Below are 18627 nucleotides of genomic sequence, written 5' to 3' on the forward strand. Positions count from 1 at the left end.
ACATAAAAGATCTGGACCTTATTTTGGAAAGAACTTTTTTTTTATGTAATTAATTACAAAAATAATAAACTTGAATTTTTAGAGCAGTTTTAGGTTCACAGCAAATTTGAGTAGAAAGTAAAGAAGTCTTTACTACCTCCAAAACCTACCCCACCAACAAATCCCTACCAGGGTATGTTTGTTGCAATCTATGAGCCAACACTGACAATCATTATTAACAGAAGTCCTCAGTTTTCCCTGTGATTCACCTTTTCATGCCTCTCTCCCTCCCTCTCCCCCATAGAACCCCTGGCAACTGCTGGTCTTTTTACTGTCTCCATAGTTTTGCCTTTTCTAGAATGTCATATAATTGGAATCATATAGTATATAGCCTTTTCATATTGGCTTCTTTTACTTGGCAATGAGCATGGCTTTTCATGGCTTGAGAGCTCATTTCTTTTTAGTGCTGAATAGTAATCCATTGTGTGATGTACCTCAGTTTGTTTATCCAGTCACCTTTTGAAGGACATCTTGGCTACTTCCAAGTTTTGGCAATTCTGAATAATACTGCCATACATATTTATGTGCAGGTTTTTGTGGACATGTTTTCAACTCATTTAAATGAATACTGTGGAGCATGATTGCTGGATTGTGTGGTAAGAGTATGTTTAATTTTCATTTTGTAAGAAATTGCCAGTCTTCCAAAGTGGCTGTACCATTTTGTAGTCCCACTGAAAATGAATGAGAGTTCCTCTTGCTCCACATCCTCTTCAGTATTTGGTATAGTCAGTGTTTTGGATTTTAGCCATTCTAAGAGGTGTGTAGTGGTATTTCATTGTTGTTTTAATTTACAGTTCCCTTATGACATATGATATTGATCAGTTTCATATGCTTATTTGCTTGTCATCTGTGTATCATCTTTGGTGAGATATTTGTTGAGAAACTTTGGCTTACTTTTATGATGGGTTGTTTGTTTACTTTTTGTTGAGTTTTAAGAGTTCTTCTTTGTATACTTTGAATGCGCCCTTTATCATATATGTCTTTTGCAAATATTTCCTCCCAGTTTGTGGGTTGTCTTCTTATTTTATTGACAGTGTTTTTTTAAGAGCAGAAGTATTTAATTTTAATGAAGTTCAACTTAATCAACACCCCCCTCCCCCCCAATGATTGTGCCTTTGGTTTTGTATCTAAAAAGTCATGGCCAGACCAAGGTCATCTAAATTTTCTCATATACTGTCTTTTAGTTGTTTTATAGTTTTGCATTTTGCATTTAGATCTATGATCTGTTTTGAGTTATTTTATGTGAATGGTATAAGGTCTGTATCTAGATTCAAGTTTTTTTGCATATAGATGTCCAGTTGTTCCATCACCATCTGTTGAAAAACCTATCTTTATTCGAATTGCCTTTGTTCCTTTGTCAAAGATCAGTTGACTATATTTGTGTAGGTCTATTTCTGGCCTGTCTATTCTGTTCCTTTGATCTATTTGTCTGTTCTTTTGCCAGTACCACACTGTCTTGATTACTGTGTTACTGTGTAATTAATTTTTAAAATAATAGTAAACTGCTTAAGTGTTTTTTTGTTAAGATTTGTGAAGTAAGTTATCTTAAACCAATTTCTCTTATCAAGTGTGAGATAGGTCATGTTATATTTTAAAAATTGATACATTATTGATAAACATTTTAGTAAAATTTATATACGATGGAAACACTGTGAACAATGGAAAGAAATAAAATTATCATATTTCCACTTTAAAAATGTACTTTCATGCAGTAGATTTTTTTATAAGTTCATATTGGGTATTTAATGCCTATTAAATAATCTTACTTTCTTCAAATATGAAATAATTGTTTAAATATAATTATGAAAAGTCTCTATTAATCACCTAAAGTATCACTGTACAGTGTGAGAAATCAAGATAGCTGTTCTATATTTTTTCAAAAGCTGTTGCTTTTTTAGTATTAAGAAAGAAAAACTACTTGTCTGAAATATTTCCTGGTGTAAATCAGTGTATTAATACTTCAATGAAAAGAATTGAGGTAGATCTTGGAGGATGCTACTTTTTTCTTTTTTCTTTCTTTTCTTTTGTCTCAACACTAAATCAGCAGGAAAAAAAAAAAAAAACGTAACCAGTAGTATAAAGTAATATGTAGTGAGTACAGTGTGGGTGGAAGTGCCTCAAGGTCAGTAATAAGTTATTACGACTGGTAACTGTAAACTAATACTATCACTGAGCTAGTTTTTACTAATGGTATCTTTAACCTTGTGTGTCAGAAACACAGTAACTTACAATAAAAAAGTCTTTATGTAATTGGAATGATTGTCAGCCATGATCACCTGTTATGAGTGTATTTTTTATATCAATTTTATTTAGGTATAATTTACTTACAGTGAACTATACATTTTAAGTGGGCAGTGTTTTGAGTTTTGACAGAAGCATATAGCTGTGTAATTATAACTACAATTATTATTTAGAACATTTCTGTCTAGTTCCCTCGTGCCCTCTTGAAGTCAAACCCCCTGCCCCCATCTCAAGTCCCTGGCAATTGCTGATCTGCTTTCTCTATTGTAGATTGGTTTGCATTTTCTGGAATTCTTAGTAGTGTGTTTTGCTTACTGCAGAAGGTATGTTCTTGAAAATTTGATGGTAAGTTGATTTCTTGTAAAATGTTTTATTACATTACAATTTTTGAGTTGCTCAAATAAAGTTCAGTTGGTATTATTCATAACATTTTTGGTTTTAAGTTTTTCTGCCTGTGTCCTCTCTGTAATAACCTATATCTTTATTGCATATAACTTAAAATATAAAATAAACTCCTGGCACGTTATTTTTTAAAGCAAATTATCCTTTATTTTTCTGTAGTTAAAATAGTCTTGTTTTTAAAAGTTGATACAGTTTAAGAAATGTGTCTACAGATTCTACTGTCATTAGAATTTAATTCCTTCCTTATTCCACAGTTGTCACTCAATAGACAGTTTAACCTTGCTCTGTAGAAGGCCATTTGCCTTGTCCTTATGCCCTCTCGCTCAGACCTCTGGGGATGGGAGAGTGAGGGTGGATAAAATAGCTCTTTACTTCATAACATTCTGTTCTTTGTGTCTCCTCTTACTCATACATAGCCTATTCAAAAGCATGCTGAAAAGTAGTGGTTGATCTCATGGAGAAAATAGTTCTACCAGGATGAAATATTAGAACGCCTTTATGACTTTTTATCAAATGTTCTGGATGTTGACTCCTTTATATAGGACAGAGTTAAAAATCCTTTGCATAATAGAATGAGTGGAATTTTCTGGTTTTGCCCAGAAAGGTTTTTGTTTGTAGAATTTGTGCTGCTTCATTTATTAGTCATTTTGAAACTAGTTCTAAATAAAAGCCAAACCTTATGAATGTTTTTTCATATTTGCTCCCCCAAACATATTTAAATTTCTGCTGAATTTGGAAACCATATACTCACATAAAGAAATAATCCTAATTTTAATTTATTATAGTAACATTTGGGTAACTGATGTTCTAATCAAATCCTTAAGTAATTGGCATTTTGGAGTGATAAATATGGATCTGTTAAGGAACCCTGAGGATCTGCATTTAAACACTGCCTCACTGAAAGCCTTTAGATAAAACAATGAATCATGGAACACTACATCTAAAACTAATGATGTAATGTATGGGGATTAACATAACAATAAAAATTTAAAAAACCAAACAAAACAAAACAGAACGCTTTTGTCAAAAAGTCAATCTGAGAGACAGTGTATGTGAGAGAGGGTAGTATAAACAGCAATGTGGTAAGAGCAACCAACCTGAGAACTTATATTTTATATGATTATTATCCTTCTGAAAATTAGTCCATCAATCCTTTTTGTTTTTTTAAGGTAATGCTCAGACCATTTTTAGGATTTCCTCATTTTAGGGGGATTGTCTTAAGAAGCCTAGGCATATTCCACTCAACCTGTATTGTGATGGCTTACACATGGTCCTCTCTTCAGCAGGTTAAATCCAATGGGAGAACAGACATAAGTAATTACCTGTGTTACAAATCAGATTGCATTAACGTTCTAATGGTGGCACATAGAAAATGCAGGGGGAGGGAAAGATTAATTCAGGGGAGACATCATGAAGTGACATTATTTAAAATGGAATAATGAGTTATTTTAAAATTTATACTTGTGGGTTTTTTTTCCATTTACAAAGTTGCTATTTACTTTAGAAAATTTGGAAAATCAGAGAAGCATTGAGAAAAAAAATTCTAAAATTACTATTAATATTTTCATAGGTATTCCATTTTTTATTCTATTTTATTTTATTATTTATTTAAGATCTCACCTATTTATTTGAGAGAGAGAGAGAGGGAGAGAGCACAAGCAGGGGGAGCAGCAGAGGGAGACGGAGAAGCAGGCTCCCTCCCGGCCGAGCAGGGAGTCCGATGCTGGCTTGGCCCCAGGACCCCCGGGATCATGACCTGAGCTGAAGGCAGACGCTTAACCAACTGAGCCACCAAGGCGCCCCTGGTATTCCATTTTTTAATTTTTTAACTGTATTTTGAATTGTCATTTTTCATTTTGAACATTTCTCCATGTCATTAAATATTTTTCTGCACCATAATTTTAAATGACTAGTCATTTAACTACTGTATAGATATAATGTAATTTATTTAACCAGTCACTTATTATTGAAGACTTAGATTCTTTCTGCCTTTTACTATTATGAAAAACACTGTCAAAAATATTCTTGAGAACATGGCTGATTCTTTCTTTTAAATTCTTATTTTGTCAAACTAATAACATTTGCCTAGTCTAAAATTCTAAGTGTTGTAAAAGGCCTATTAGGAAATACAGTGGTTTCTTACCCATTCTTTCTAGTCCTCTTCTCTAGAGGCAACCATATTTAACCCTTCATCTGTTTCTTTTTTTAGCTCTTATTTATTGATTTGAGAGAGAGAGACACAGCGAGAGAGGGAACACAAGCAAGGAGAGTGGGAGAGGGAGAGGGAGAAGCAGGCTTCCTGCCAAGCAGGGAGCCCAATGTCGGGCTCGATCCCAGGACCCTGGGATCATGACCTGAGCCGAAGGCAGATGCTTAATGACTGAACCACCCAGGCGCCCCTGTTTCTGCATATTGCTACATTACATACACACACATTGCTACCTTTTGATTCATTTATTTTAGATATGCTTTGTTGACTTTATATTATGGTCTTTGAGGATGATTTTTCACCTTTATACTGCCATCTCTTTTCTGCATATTCCCAATATTGTTAGGTTACAACTTTTGGCTAACTTATTTTTAGTGTTACATTATTATACCATGCTGATATTTATAACTGAACATTGTAATGTCCTCTGATGAAAAAGTTCACTTCTGATTTTTTTGTTTTTTGTGAAGTTACTAATGCCTTGTTTTTTCCTGTGTAATTTCTTTGTCACTGTTATTTCTTTCTATATCTTCTAGGAGCTTCTTACTCTGATTTGCCATAAAATGAAGCACATCAGATACTTTCTTTCAATTTTTTTCTTGAATATATATATATTTTTTTTTAAAGATTTTATTTATTTGACAGAGAGAGACAGCGAGAGTAGGAACACAAGCAGGGGGAGTGGGAAAGGGAGAAGCAGGCCTCCCGCTGAGCAGGGAGCCCGATGTGGGACTCGATCCCGGGACCCCAGGATCATGACCTGAGCCGAAGGCAGACGCTTAACGACTGAGCCACCCAGGCGCCCTTGAATATATTCTTCCAGGAGATTTCTGTTCTCCTTCTATCTCATTTTCTAGATCTGCTCTCTTCCTGAGCTTTTTCTTTGCTGTTAAACTAGGCACTCCCTTTAGCTTTTCCTGAATCTCATATTGTTTTCTTTCTTGTCTTAATCTTATATTGTTGTGCTATATATCCTGGAGTAGTTTCCTGAGAAGGATTATGTGAGAGAAAAATATCTTTTTTCAATTTTCTCACTTGATTGATATTTTTGTCTGAATGATTACATTTTATATTGCAAATCCCTCTCCTTCAGAATTTTTGAAGGAATTAACTTTGTCTTTCTCAGTTCTGAACATTCATGGTGGTTGGGATGCCATTGATTTTTTTTTTTTTAATATTTTATTTATTTGGCAGAGAGAGTGAGAGCACAAGCAGGGGAGCAGCAGAGGGAGAGGGAGAAGGAGGCTCTCTGCTGAGCAGGGAGCCCCATGTGGGGCTCCTTCCGGGGACTCTGGGATCATGACCTGAGCCAAAGGCAGACGCTTAACCGACTGAGCCACCCAGGCGCCCTGGGATGCCATTGATTTTTAACTGTCTAAAAAAAATAAGTAGAGGGGCACCTGGGTGTCTCAGTTGGTTAAGTGTCTGACTCTTGATTTCGGCTCAGGTCATGATCTCAGGGTTGTGACATTGAACCCTGTGTCTCAGGCTCTGTGCTGGGCGTGCAGCCTGCTTAAGATTCTTTCTCTCTGAAGATGGACTCTGAAAAACAAACAGGGTTCTAGAGGGGAGGGGGGTGGGAGGATGGGTTAGCCTGGTGGTGGGTATTGAGGAGGGCACAGTCTGCATGGAGCACTGGGTGTTATGCACAAACAATGAATCATGGAACACTTCATCTAAAACTAATGATGTAATGTATGGGGATTAACATAAGAATAATAAAAAAAAAAATTAAAAAAAAAAAAAGATTCTTTCTCTCCCTCTCCCTTTTCCTCTCCCCGTTCCCCTCTTAAAAAACATAAGTAGAAGTGGAATGCATGGGTATATATGGGTATCGTGTTTTTAAAACTTTAAAGATGGGGAAGATGAAAAAGGAATTCGAGGCAGAGGCCAGAGGCCAGGTGACAGCAGAGTGTCCACTGTGTTTAGAGAATGAGGACATCTAGATCCATGTGAGGAGAGTGTGGTACACAGTTGGTATAATGTAGATTGAGGCTCAGTAATGGATGCTCATTGCCTGGAGCTTTGAATTTATTTTGTAGGCACTATTTCTTTTTTTTTTTTTTAAAGATTTTATTTATTTATTGGAGAGATACAGAGAGAAAGCTAGAGAGCACAAGTGAGGGAGAAGGAGAAGCAGGCTCCCCACAGAGCAGGGAGCCCGATGTGGGGCTCGATCCCAGGGCCCTGGGATCATGACCTGAGCCGAAGGTAGACGCTCAATGACTGAGCCACCCAGGCACCCAGTAGGCACTATTTCACCCAGCTATTGTTAGCTGTATGAAGCCTTCCTTGACTTATCGTAGGCAAAATGAATCCACCTATGTTTTATCCTCTCTTAGTACTTTGTGCATGCACACACATGCATGTATGTGTATGTGCATACTCATGCATGTACACACACACACCTCTTTAATTATCTACGTGCCTGCCTCCCCTACAATAGATCTGTGGGTAGCAGAGCGAGATAATTAGGTCTCTGTTAAAGAAAGCTCAGCAGGTCAGTTCTTAACATTCATGGTGGTTGGGACGGCATTGAAAACTGGAGGATGAATAGGAGGAAGAGAAATTAAAAAGGAAGAGAGAATAGAAGATTATCGCATTGTCCAGATATGAAGAAATAAGAGTCTGATGTAATAGTCTACTCAAGTGGGAGGGATATTTCTTCGGTTATATTCCGATCATTCCCATGGGCCTAATCATTCTTAATTTTGGAAATACTATGTTGTTTTGTGTACTTTGTACACATTTTGCTTTCAAATTTTCTTGCCTTTTGGTTCCTTTGAGAATAGTCTGAAACATTTTTAACTCTTGCTTTTGTTATTTTTTCTTAAAGACCCGTGATGTTTTGGTTACACAGTTGATGCTTAGTATTAATGGTGATTTGAAATACTGTCTTGATTTCATTTGGTTAAAGAAAAACACTGGAATTATGGATGAAAATAATTGGTAAAAACCTTATATTATCATTTATAGGAATTATTCTGAGCAGTTTCATTGCCTAAGAATGTTAGACTTGACACTCATCCTTGATGAGGTAGGTCTTTTTTATCATGAGATGAGGAAATTGGGGCACAGAAAGGCTAAGTTTCTTGTGCAAGATCACGCGGGTAGCAAGTAGCAAAGCAGGGGATGTTTGTCTCTGGTTTATATGTTTCTTCATTATTAAGCATACTTCTTTCCAACAATTATGGGAAAGATCTTAAGGAACATTAATCCTATAAATGGCATCTCATGTTTATGGTATACTTACCTCCCTATCATCAGCTATTTTGTTTGCTAAAAACTATTTTGTTTGCTAAGTTCCCATAGTGGATAATTTCTAAGATCGTGTTTTGGTGCTTCTTAAATTGCATACCCAGCATTGGTCACTGTCTTTCACGAATGAAAAAAGATGGATCGATGTGGCATTATTATTTAGTTTTTTCTTTTTTATTTCCTATTTAGAAAGTAACACTTTTCATTGAAAAACTTTCTGTACTCCTTAAGACAAATTGGTATCTTTGTTTAATGTGTGCACTTGATAGATAAAATCTGATATTATTTACTTTTTATACTGTCTTATACTATTCTTTCATAAACTGCTAAAGCCTCTCCAACTGCTTTCTCCTTCCTGGTATCTTTAAGAAGTCATAACATGTTTCTTCCTCAACACCCAACAGTTTGGTATTCTAGGAGGTATTTTGCAGGGCTTCAGCAAGTTGTTACAGTGAATGTCTTTAAGAGGCAGTGCAGTAGGCTGAGTGCTGCAGTCCAGACACCTGTAGAGATCAGCACACCTGCCCTCAAGCAAAAGACAGTAATTAGTTGCTTCTATTCCCTTGCAAACTTCTCCAGTTTTGTTGCACATGAAACACAAAGATCACAGCAATGCTGTCATGAGCTCCGCACTGTTGGAGTTGTTTATGCCCACTCAATTTTTAATGTTCCTATAAGACATTTTGATGGGAACCCTGAGCCTAAAGGGATTTGCATGCTTGATCAAACCTGTGATGATTTAAATATAGAAATAAAGAGAAACCTTTGCATTGCATTGACTGTTAACTTTTAGGACAGCGTTAGTGGAAAACATTAACATGATACTTGAGGCAAAGTTGTTTTTGATCAACCTTCACAACTTTTTTGTTTCTTGACAGCAGGTATAGCTTCAGTAAATCTAAACAAGTTCTTTAATGCTTATAAATTCAAGTGCATGTGGATATCTGGATGGCATGGTCTGAATATTTTAAAAGATGATTTTATACCGACCACTTTTATTGAAATGGAACTACTCTCAAGTCCCAATATTTTAGTCCTACCACATTGTCATGGAGAGTTTATATTATTAAAAAATGAGATGACAGGTGATTGAGTTTTAGTAAAATACAGTCGTGTATAAGAATTGGACATATTGGGGCCAAAGAAATTTATTACTCAAAGCACTCGGAGGTTTTTTCATACCATTGTTTTATTTTCTATTTATTTTTTTAAGTAAAGTCAGTGTGGTGCTCTAACTCATGACCCCAACTGAGATCAGTTGCATGCTTCATCGACTGAGCCAGCCAGGTGCCCCCATACGATTGTTTTAATTCCAACACTGTATCTGTCCTAGGTAGTATGTGTGTTAAAAGCTGGTGTTTTACCAAATATCTATCTATCTATCTATCTATCTATCTATCTATCTATCTATCTATCTATCTATATGAAAGAGAGAGAGAAATAAAAATTTAAAAAGCTAGTGTTTTACCAGGTGACCTTTCAAGTAACTTTTAACTCAGGAGTTCAGTTCTTTGATTATGTAAGTTATTAATAAGCAACTTCACTAAGATGCATTACTGATTCTTAAATATATTTAGTTTGAAAAATGCTATAATTTCTAATATTATAGCAAATTCAGTTCACATGTATTCTGAGCAAAACTAACTGCAGCATCTTTTCAGCATACTATGATGGATATACATGCTTCTTACATTGGTTCTCAGAAACAAACAGGCATTATGCAATTGTCCGATTATGCGGAACTAAAGAAGGTGTTGTACAGCACTGGACTATCATTGACAGAGTTGGAAAGTAGAGGTGCTGGTGAATTCAGTCAGCCCCGTGTGCCTCACATTTTCCTTCATTATACATCCATAGAATCTTCCAGGGGGTTTCTGAGCATAGTGGTTCATTAGTTCTTCAGCAAAAAAATGAAATGAATGATATAAATGTCAAAAAGTGTAACCTCTGAATTTTATATTTGCATGATTCTTAGCCATAAGTAAGCCTAAATGTCGATGGAACTGGGGATGCTCCACTTGTGAGCTGATGGTTGTGGTGCTAGCATAAACAAAGTACTCTCACATGTTGTGTGTGGAACATTTTGGCTAGCTTATACCCCACTGACTTTCAGGAATTTCACAGAAGTCATTTCTAAGAATCGGTCTGTCTAGAGTGGCCTTCGGAATTCCTAATAACTTCATGTAAATGTTGCATACAACATTTGGCAGTGTGCTTCCTACATAAATACTCCATGTGCCCTGGGTTGGTATCTTATTTATCTATTCATCCTTTGGTGTTTAACTAATGTGATCAGTGTTGGCTGGATTAGTAAGTGATTGAAAATACTGTGTAATGCATACGAATAGCCTATGGAACATACTATCAGTAATACAGAGTGGATCATGACACTTAGCAAAAGAAATGACTTTTTCTCCTGCCCCCCCCCCCCACCTTTTTTTCTCAGTATAATCCTAGGTCGATTTTTCTTTTTTTTTTTTTCTTCTCTAGAATAAGTACCTGTGATTTGACTTTAACTTTACCTTTTTACTATCAGTGCATCCAAAATATTCTGTGAAAAACTGTATTTTTACTATGCTAAAGTTAAATTCTTCTTACTCTAAGTCACAGTCTGGATCCATTTAGCTTACTTAGCTTTGTTTTCTACTGTTTTGTAACCCTTGTTTCTCCCCCTGTGCAAGACAGATTTTCACCCTGTTTCAGGATAAGCCATACTTCCTTTGGCCTCATGCCTTGGTCTGAGCTCCAATCTCATGAACTCCTGAGTTACTTCTGTTTTTGACTCACCAGTTATTAAGTCATATGTGTTCCTATGTTTTGCAAAATGTGTGTCTCCATCTAGTTTGTAACTTCATTACTATAATTTCTAAGTTTTAAAAATTTTAAGTTTTTCATCTCTGGCATATGGCAGAATGCTAAGTACTTTGTAGTCACTCAGTAAAACTGTACAGGCTAGTTAATCTCTAGCTTTACAATAGGAAAATAAACTCCCAAAGAAAGTGAGGACAGATAGAGACATACTGGGGCAAAGGAAGGAAGGAGAGAAGATAGTAGGGAAGAGAGGAAGAAATGAAGGAAGAAAACAGAAGGAAGGAAGAAAGGAAGGGAGGGAGGGGGGGTGAGCATATTTTGTGAAATAAGGGAAGAGCAGTGATTTTGGATTTGAAAAATGAGTTAAATCTGATTCTGCTTACTTTGTAATCTTGGACAAATTTCATAATATTTGGGTTTAAATGATATTGATATCTACCTGGTAAGCTTGTTGTAAGGGTTAAATTATGTAATGTATGTAAAGTGCTTATTAGCACATTCTCTGGTACATAATGCATGTTTAGCAAATGTTAGCTAACTCCTTCTTTTTAAGTGGGGCAAGTAAGGTTTAGAGAGCTGACCAAGGGTCATATAGTCAGTAAATTGTGGAGAAAGGATTGAAACCCACGTTTTTCTTACTCTACAGCAGTATGTTTTCAATTGTTCCTCTGCCTTTTGGCTAAGATCAAGTGTAAAGCAGTGTTTTCAAACATTAGTGTACATCAGAATCCCCTGAAGTCTCCTCAAAATACGGATTGCTGAGCCCCAGCCTGGAGTTTCCGGTTCAGTAGGTCTGGGATGGGACCTGAGAATTTGCATTTCTAACAAGTTCCCAGCTGCTGCTAGTCCAGGGACCGCACTTTGAGACCCACTGCTCTATAGCTATATTTCTCCATTCTAGCTGGACAATAAGAAATCACAGGGAGCTTCTAAAAATTGCTGATGAAACTTGAGTCTCTGGTTGTAGAGCCTAAATATCAGCTTTTTTATTTTTGTTTTATTATTATTTTGTAAGCCCTCCAGGTGATTCTAATGTGCAGCCAGAGTAAGAAACACGACCCTGCCTAAAGCTAGACTCTGCAATTTTCCAACTAGGTACCAAGCAAAGCGCTGGTTGAACACCTCCTGGGTGCTCAGTGATGCAAGGCCACAGTAGTGTGTTGTTTTTGCCCTGTGATGTTTTAAAACAATTGCTTCAGCCTACAATCTTTTATTATTTTACCTATTCTAATTATTTGTGTGTATTGTTTGCATTTTTCCATCTAGTTTCACTGTCAGATAATGTGTTCTCAATGCCTTCATTAATCTCTAGGGTAGACTTTATGTTAACATTTGGCAGAAGCAACTATTTAGCAGTAGTTGGAAGTATAAAGTTGGTAAAGGAATGTAATCTAATTTTTAAAAAGGCAGTCACTTTAGCAACTTATTGGACTTCCAGAATTCTGATTATGAGTTTGTTCTTTTTTCTGAGATGCTGTTGGAAATCTTATGTTTTTATTTTAGGGCTGTTGGTTAGAACAGATAATGATAGTTGTGCACCCAGGAGTACATAAGTAAAAATGCAGGAGATTAATTGGTAAAAAGTCATTTCTTCTGTTATATGATTCAGTCGATAAATGTATACAAACCAAGGCATGAAATCATTTACTGGATAAGAGTGGGCAAAATACCACATAATTTCATTAACCTTTAAGCAATGAAATTATAAATCCCTATGCAAATGATTAAGGTTATCATTGCCTATCACCCCCTTTTGATACCTACAGACTGTTAATTCTTCTCTGTCCTGCTGAGTCTTATTAAAACTTCTGACTGATGTACTTTTATTAAAAGGTTTAGAATTTACCAATTTAAAGCACTTGCTTCACACTATCACCTCTAATTTAACTAGGCCATTAAACACAGTATTTTGCAAAGCAAAAAGTCAATAGCTATTTCTTTAAAAAAATAATAAATTGAAATGAATTTTAAACTCTGCTTGGAGGTGAGCAACTGCTATATACTACTAGGTCTTTTGATAGTTGATTTGTTCCTTTAGTATGCAAATTTTAGGTTTACAAAGATCTACTGCTTTTATTTAAGAAATATGCCCGGAGGCTAGATTGGTAAGCTTTAGGGAGATATCTAGTTTGGTGTGAAATAAATAGTTGTTAAAGGATCACATGAATTGGGTCCCAGAAGATAAAGAGTAGAGCTGAGACAGATTGAGAAAAACTGACTGTATTTCATTTCATTTGGCTAAAAATACTACTAAATTAAAAATGAAGACAATGAATGATGGCAACACAAAGAAAATTAATGCGAATGAGCCTTTTTTTTTTTTTTGTAGATTTTGTGAAAAGTTCTGACTAGCAAGAAGTTTAAAGGAAAGGGCTTACTACATCCCTGACTAAAGAAGTTTACTCATCATTTTGGAAGGCTAGACTTGAGAGCTTTAGTTTTGGGAGAGAAAACACTTGGTCACGGAAGAAGGAATGGGTTCTTCTGCTGGCCGGTCAGCAGCATCACTTCTGGTCAGTGAGATGACAGATGTCCTAGAACATCCTCACATTTGAAAGAAAAGGACTCACGGTTGCCCTCTTAGGTTGGAGCCTATAGGTAATCTGGTTTGCAAGTTTAAAGCAAATGATGTGATAGACTTCTAGTTTTGGGGAAGCTTTATATTACCGATCTTTTGCATCTCTGATTTTCAAATGGATTTTAAAGAAAACATAAATTAAAAAATTATAAAATATATTTCTGTATTGATAGCTTCTATAATTTTCTTTACTTTTTTTTTTTTTTTTTAAGTGCGTCTATCTGCCTTTTTGGATGTTTTTAAGTACTCTGGCTCTCAGAGATTGAATATTTGAACAGCACCGTCTAGCAGTTAAAGTGTCCTCTGTGTATGTATGTTTGTTGTGTATCTCTGGTGGTGGATAGTGAGGTATGGAAGAAGGGATAATGATGATGTGTGAAGATGGAGTGCTAGTCTTTCATCGAGGCCGGAAGTCCCCAGCCCTTTTATCATCAAGGAGCCCCTCTGCAGGTATATATGTATGAATAAATTGATTTCCTTACCTTTTCCTATTCAGCATCATTTTGTTTATTTTTATTTTGGACTTTAAGATTACCTTAAAAACTTTTGAATTGTCACTATATTCACTGGATTCAAATTCAGAAAGTGACAAGGGCTATGAAATCTCTCTCTTATACCCTGGTCCCTTAATACTTTCTTTATACACACCTAATCAGTGTGTGTGTGTGTTTGTGTGTGTGTGTATCTTTCTAGAGACATATAGACATATATAATCTATTTACTTACTTATTTTTGTTCACATGTTGATTTATATACTTACCTTGTGAACATTGTATTTTGGAAGTTTTTTTTTTTAAAAATGCCAAACTTAAAAATATAGGCTATATAGCCTTATTCAGGTATGAATTATTTCTTTTAGCTTTTTATAACACTGACATTAGTTTAAGATCTGCCCCTCACCTCCCACCCCTGCACTTTGTGGAGCAGAATTACATGCGAGTCTCTGGGAGGTTCCATGGGTATGCGTCAAGTTCTGCCTTTGCTGTGTAGCGTCAGTGGGCATGCGGTGTTTCTGAACCCCTTACTGTTTTCACGTCCACGAGTAATGCTTTCTTGTTCTTGAGGAATTCTCATTTGTACATCCTGGGCTCAGAGCAGATTCCCTTGTGTTTTCTTTCCTTATTCCATCCTTATACTCTCCTCCACTCACTTAGTTTTACTTCTAAATTTCCATTTTCTGTGAGCTTTTATATTTATATTCATATTTGGTTTTATTTGACTTTTTTTTTTCTGATCCTAGTTGAATGTGTAAGTTTAAGAGTGCTGCGAACCATCTGAGACTGTTTTCTTTTAAATTTTACTTCTATCGAGTCAGCAGAAGGTACTGATTGAGAGTATGGGATCTGGAGCCAGATTGCCTGGTTTGAGGCCTAAAAACATGACCTTGGGCAAGTTACTTAACTTCTTTCTGCTTTAGGTTTCTTACTTTGTTCAACAGTATCTACTTTAGAGATGTGATAATTAAATTATATAACATTGTTGCATAGTGCCTATCAAATGTTAGCTATTTGTATTTTTATGATATAGTTGTGATTATATTTGATTTTTATAGGATTTAATTTAGCCTTTTTAACATCATAATTTTAAATATATTTGTATATATTTTAAGGAACGTTACAAATCTTCATTCCAGGATATAGCCTTTTCTTTTAAATAGTAAGAATGAATCTATAAGCTATCAAGATAAAATAGTAAGTTTTGAATATGAGGATGATTAAATATCAAAAAAAAAAATCAATTCTCTTTCCTTCCCTTGTTGGTTGAGAATAGTGTGTATTTTTTTTCATAGTGTTGTTTTGTGTGTGTGTGTGTGTGTGTAGAGCAGCACTGTTCAATAGAATTGTAATGCAATAATTTAAAATTTGCTAGTGGCCACATTAAACAAATGAAAAGAAATAAATTTAATTAATTTTGTTAATATATTTTACTTAACTTTAGATATCTAAATTCTTATAATTTCAACATGTAACCAATGTAAAATTATTGAGCTATTTTACATTCTTATTTTTGCATTAAGTCTTTGAAATCTATTGTGTATATTTCCACTTAACAGCACACTTCAGTTCAGACTAGCCACATTTCAAGTGTCCAACAGCCACATGTGGCTAGTGGTTACAGTATTAGCACAGTTATAGTATATAAACTACTTTTAAATTTGTCCTCTTTGGTTACGGAGGGTTTTATGATATTTTGCAGTAAATGATAAAACTAGACGCATCTAATAGGCAAACAGAAGTCTACGTTTGTAGTGTGAAGAGAGCTATGGGAGAGGTTTGGGTTTGGGAGTGATCAGTGAATACAGAGATGATAATTGAAATCTTGAAGTCAAGGACAGAATGAAACCATAATATCCCTAAGAATGAAGCTCTAGGGATTTCCTAGGAAAGGAGCCAGGTTAAAATAGGGAACACACCCCATAGACTGGAGGAGAGCTGCTAGATGGTGGCATCCTGGAAACCAATGGTAGGGAGTTTCAAGGAGGCATGGTGGGCAGGACTGCCAAATGCCACAGTCTAGCAGAGTGAGGAGTGAAAATAGGTCATGATTAGCAAACTTTAGCAATGGCCGTTTCAGTAGAGTGATGGCTAAGGAAGCCACGTTGTGGTAGTGTGAGCATTGCTTGGAAGTTCAAGTGAAGGCAGTGGGTCTATATTGTTGTTTTATGAATCTTGGCAGGATAGTTGGTAGTGTTGAAAGAAGTGTGCTAGTCATGAAGGAGAAGGGACCAGTGGAGAGCCAAAGATTGAAGGTAGAGGAAAAGGAGAAGAATGATGGAACGAGTTTTTAGGAAAGGCATGAATGGATAGGGTTCAGTGCACAGGCAGAGGGATTAGTAATGGAACAGAATTACGAAAGAGGAGTGAAAGCATTATGAGACAGGAGAATTTGTATATGATAAAGTGGGTTCTTAGTTGTAGGCAACAGCTAGTTTAAGTTGAAGACAGCTAGCTAGTTTAAGCAAAAAGGGATATGTTACACTCAATTTACAAAAGTGCCAAGGAACTAACCTTGACTATTAATAAGCTAGGAACAGCATAAGCCAAGGGAAACATCCAGTTACACTATTTTAGTAGAAAATCCACTGTCACTTGCTACTTGGGAACCTGTGATACTAGGGATCATTTAATTAGACTATCCAGCTGATTGTCTCAGAAGAACAAAGTGCCTTCACTGTAAGATTTGATCTCATTGGAGGTGGTCACCACCTTGATTTATTCACTCCCGTTTTCTAAGTCTTACATGGATTTTTCTGATTGTTTGAATCCAGGTCCCGTAGAAGGCATGATGCAAATGCATCTGGGAAATGGAGTTTTTAGCTTTGGAGGAAGCTAGAGAGCATGCTAGAGGTGGAGTGCAGCCTAAGTGGTTCTGGCTCTGATCTGTCATGAATTGGAGTTGAGATTGATCCAGGGTAGCAGTCATCTGAAGATTTGAGCAGCCTGGGTGATCCACCTACAAGATGGCTCACACATAACCCCGTTAAGTGGATTCTGGTGGTTTGGCAAGAGGCCATGTGGACTGCCCCATAGAACTGTTTGTCCCCATGATGTGGCAGCTGACTTTACCCAGAGTGAGTGATCCAAGAGGGCAAGGAGCTAGCTCGAGTATCTTTTAGGACCTAACCTCAGAAGTCAGAAACCGTCACTTCCAGGGCATTCTGGTTTTTGTGCAAACCAGCCCTCATGCAGTGAGAAGGAACTACCAAAGTCATGAATTTCCGAAGGTGAGGATTTGGGGACCCTCTTGGAGATTGGCTACCATGCCTCCCCACATTCCCCCTGCCTGCCTTCCTTTAACAGCAGAAATTGATCAAATTTGTCTGTAGAAGGGAAAAACGACTTAAAAAAAAAATAGAATGAAACTTGCCAAGAATTTGGATAGAATGTGGTTCTGTGTTACATCTTAAGGTTACAAAGTGCATGGGATCTGCCAGTTTTTTAAAAGATTCAGAAATGCTGTTCAGTTACTTGTTCTCAGGCTTTCTCTTCTCAAGGCAGAGTATCAGTACTGATATCCAGTATCATAAAATCATAACTCAGTCTAGGTGTATGTATTTTGATGTTTGGAGATAATGAGGTGGTGATACTTTGTCTTCCAGAATAGCTCTCCTGTCCTAGTCTCTGAAATGAAGATTTGACTAGCTGTCCCTGTGGTCCTTTCTCAGACTCCATTCGCTAAGACCCTGACTAACTTCGAGAATTGGACTGAATATCTCTGTGACATACTAGATAGATGTAGGGCATTCTCCCATGCCTCGGTCACATCATCTTATTTCTTTCATATCATGTATTGAAATGATATTGCTGGTGTATATGTCTCCCTGCATCCTTCCTCCTCTTCCCAAAATTAAACTCCTAGCCAGGCAAATTTTGTCTTGTTCACTGCTGAATTCCCAACAACCAGTGCAGTGCCTGGTAGATGCTCAGGGGGTGAATGTCTAAAGAAATTATTTTTCAAGAAAATATACTATAAGATCATTATTTGTAACAGGCCATCTCAAAAGTTTTGTTTTGTTTTCTGCCTTTACTTGACTTACGTCTTCTCAGCCTTTCCCTTATCTTTTTTATCCTTTTTTTTTTCTGTTGTTTTTTAGTGACACTCCAGCTCAGGATTCTTTCTATGGCTGGAACTGTTTTTGTCTTGTTCATAGTTGGTGCCTGGAAGGTTCTCCATCTTGATTTCTTTCTGATACAGGTTATTTGGACTCTGTAACCACTGTTTAGGATAATTCTTTGAAGAGATGCATTTGGTAATCCTGTGATTTTGGGCTATGTAGTCTGTCTGGGAGCCACATTTCTTATTGCTTTGCTAGCTTTTCCTTTTTGCTTGTCATATAGGATCCTTTTTGGGTGAGTTACTGTGTTAGTCTTGACCCTGTCAATATTGATATACCTAAGGATTCTGACTTTAATATATACAGAACAGGAAAGTCACAATATCTACCCTTGGGTATATGGTAAGAGCTTGCTCTCTTCACTGTGCATGGCTTGCAGAGAACACAGGGCTATGTAAGTTAAGTAACAGTTTAAATCTGATATGATGCTCTCACAGAAAGTAGTGTTCTTATACAGATACAGATACTGAAGTG

General features: G+C 36.4%; 1 protein-coding gene across 9 annotated transcripts in view; it reads left to right on the forward strand.

Moving 5' to 3' along the window:
- QTMAN (queuosine-tRNA mannosyltransferase) overlaps window positions 1-18627 on the forward strand; it is a 380429-nt gene that overhangs the window by 78835 nt on the left and 282967 nt on the right. For 6 of the 9 annotated variants that reach the window (XM_081814514.1, XM_081814517.1, XM_081814518.1 and 3 more), the window contains exons 1-2: window positions 2551-2625; window positions 4296-4487. The exons of the other annotated variants lie outside the window; for them this stretch is intronic. The gene's annotated coding sequence lies outside the window, so the exon portion shown is untranslated. Of the gene's footprint in view, window positions 1-2550; window positions 2626-4295; window positions 4488-18627 lie in introns of those variants that run through there. 9 annotated transcript variants of the gene reach the window in all.

Source organism: Leptonychotes weddellii, chromosome 3, assembly GCF_054177405.1.
Source record: "Leptonychotes weddellii isolate Sample4059 chromosome 3, ASM5417740v2, whole genome shotgun sequence".
NCBI classification, from domain to species: Eukaryota; Metazoa; Chordata; class Mammalia; order Carnivora; family Phocidae; genus Leptonychotes; species Leptonychotes weddellii.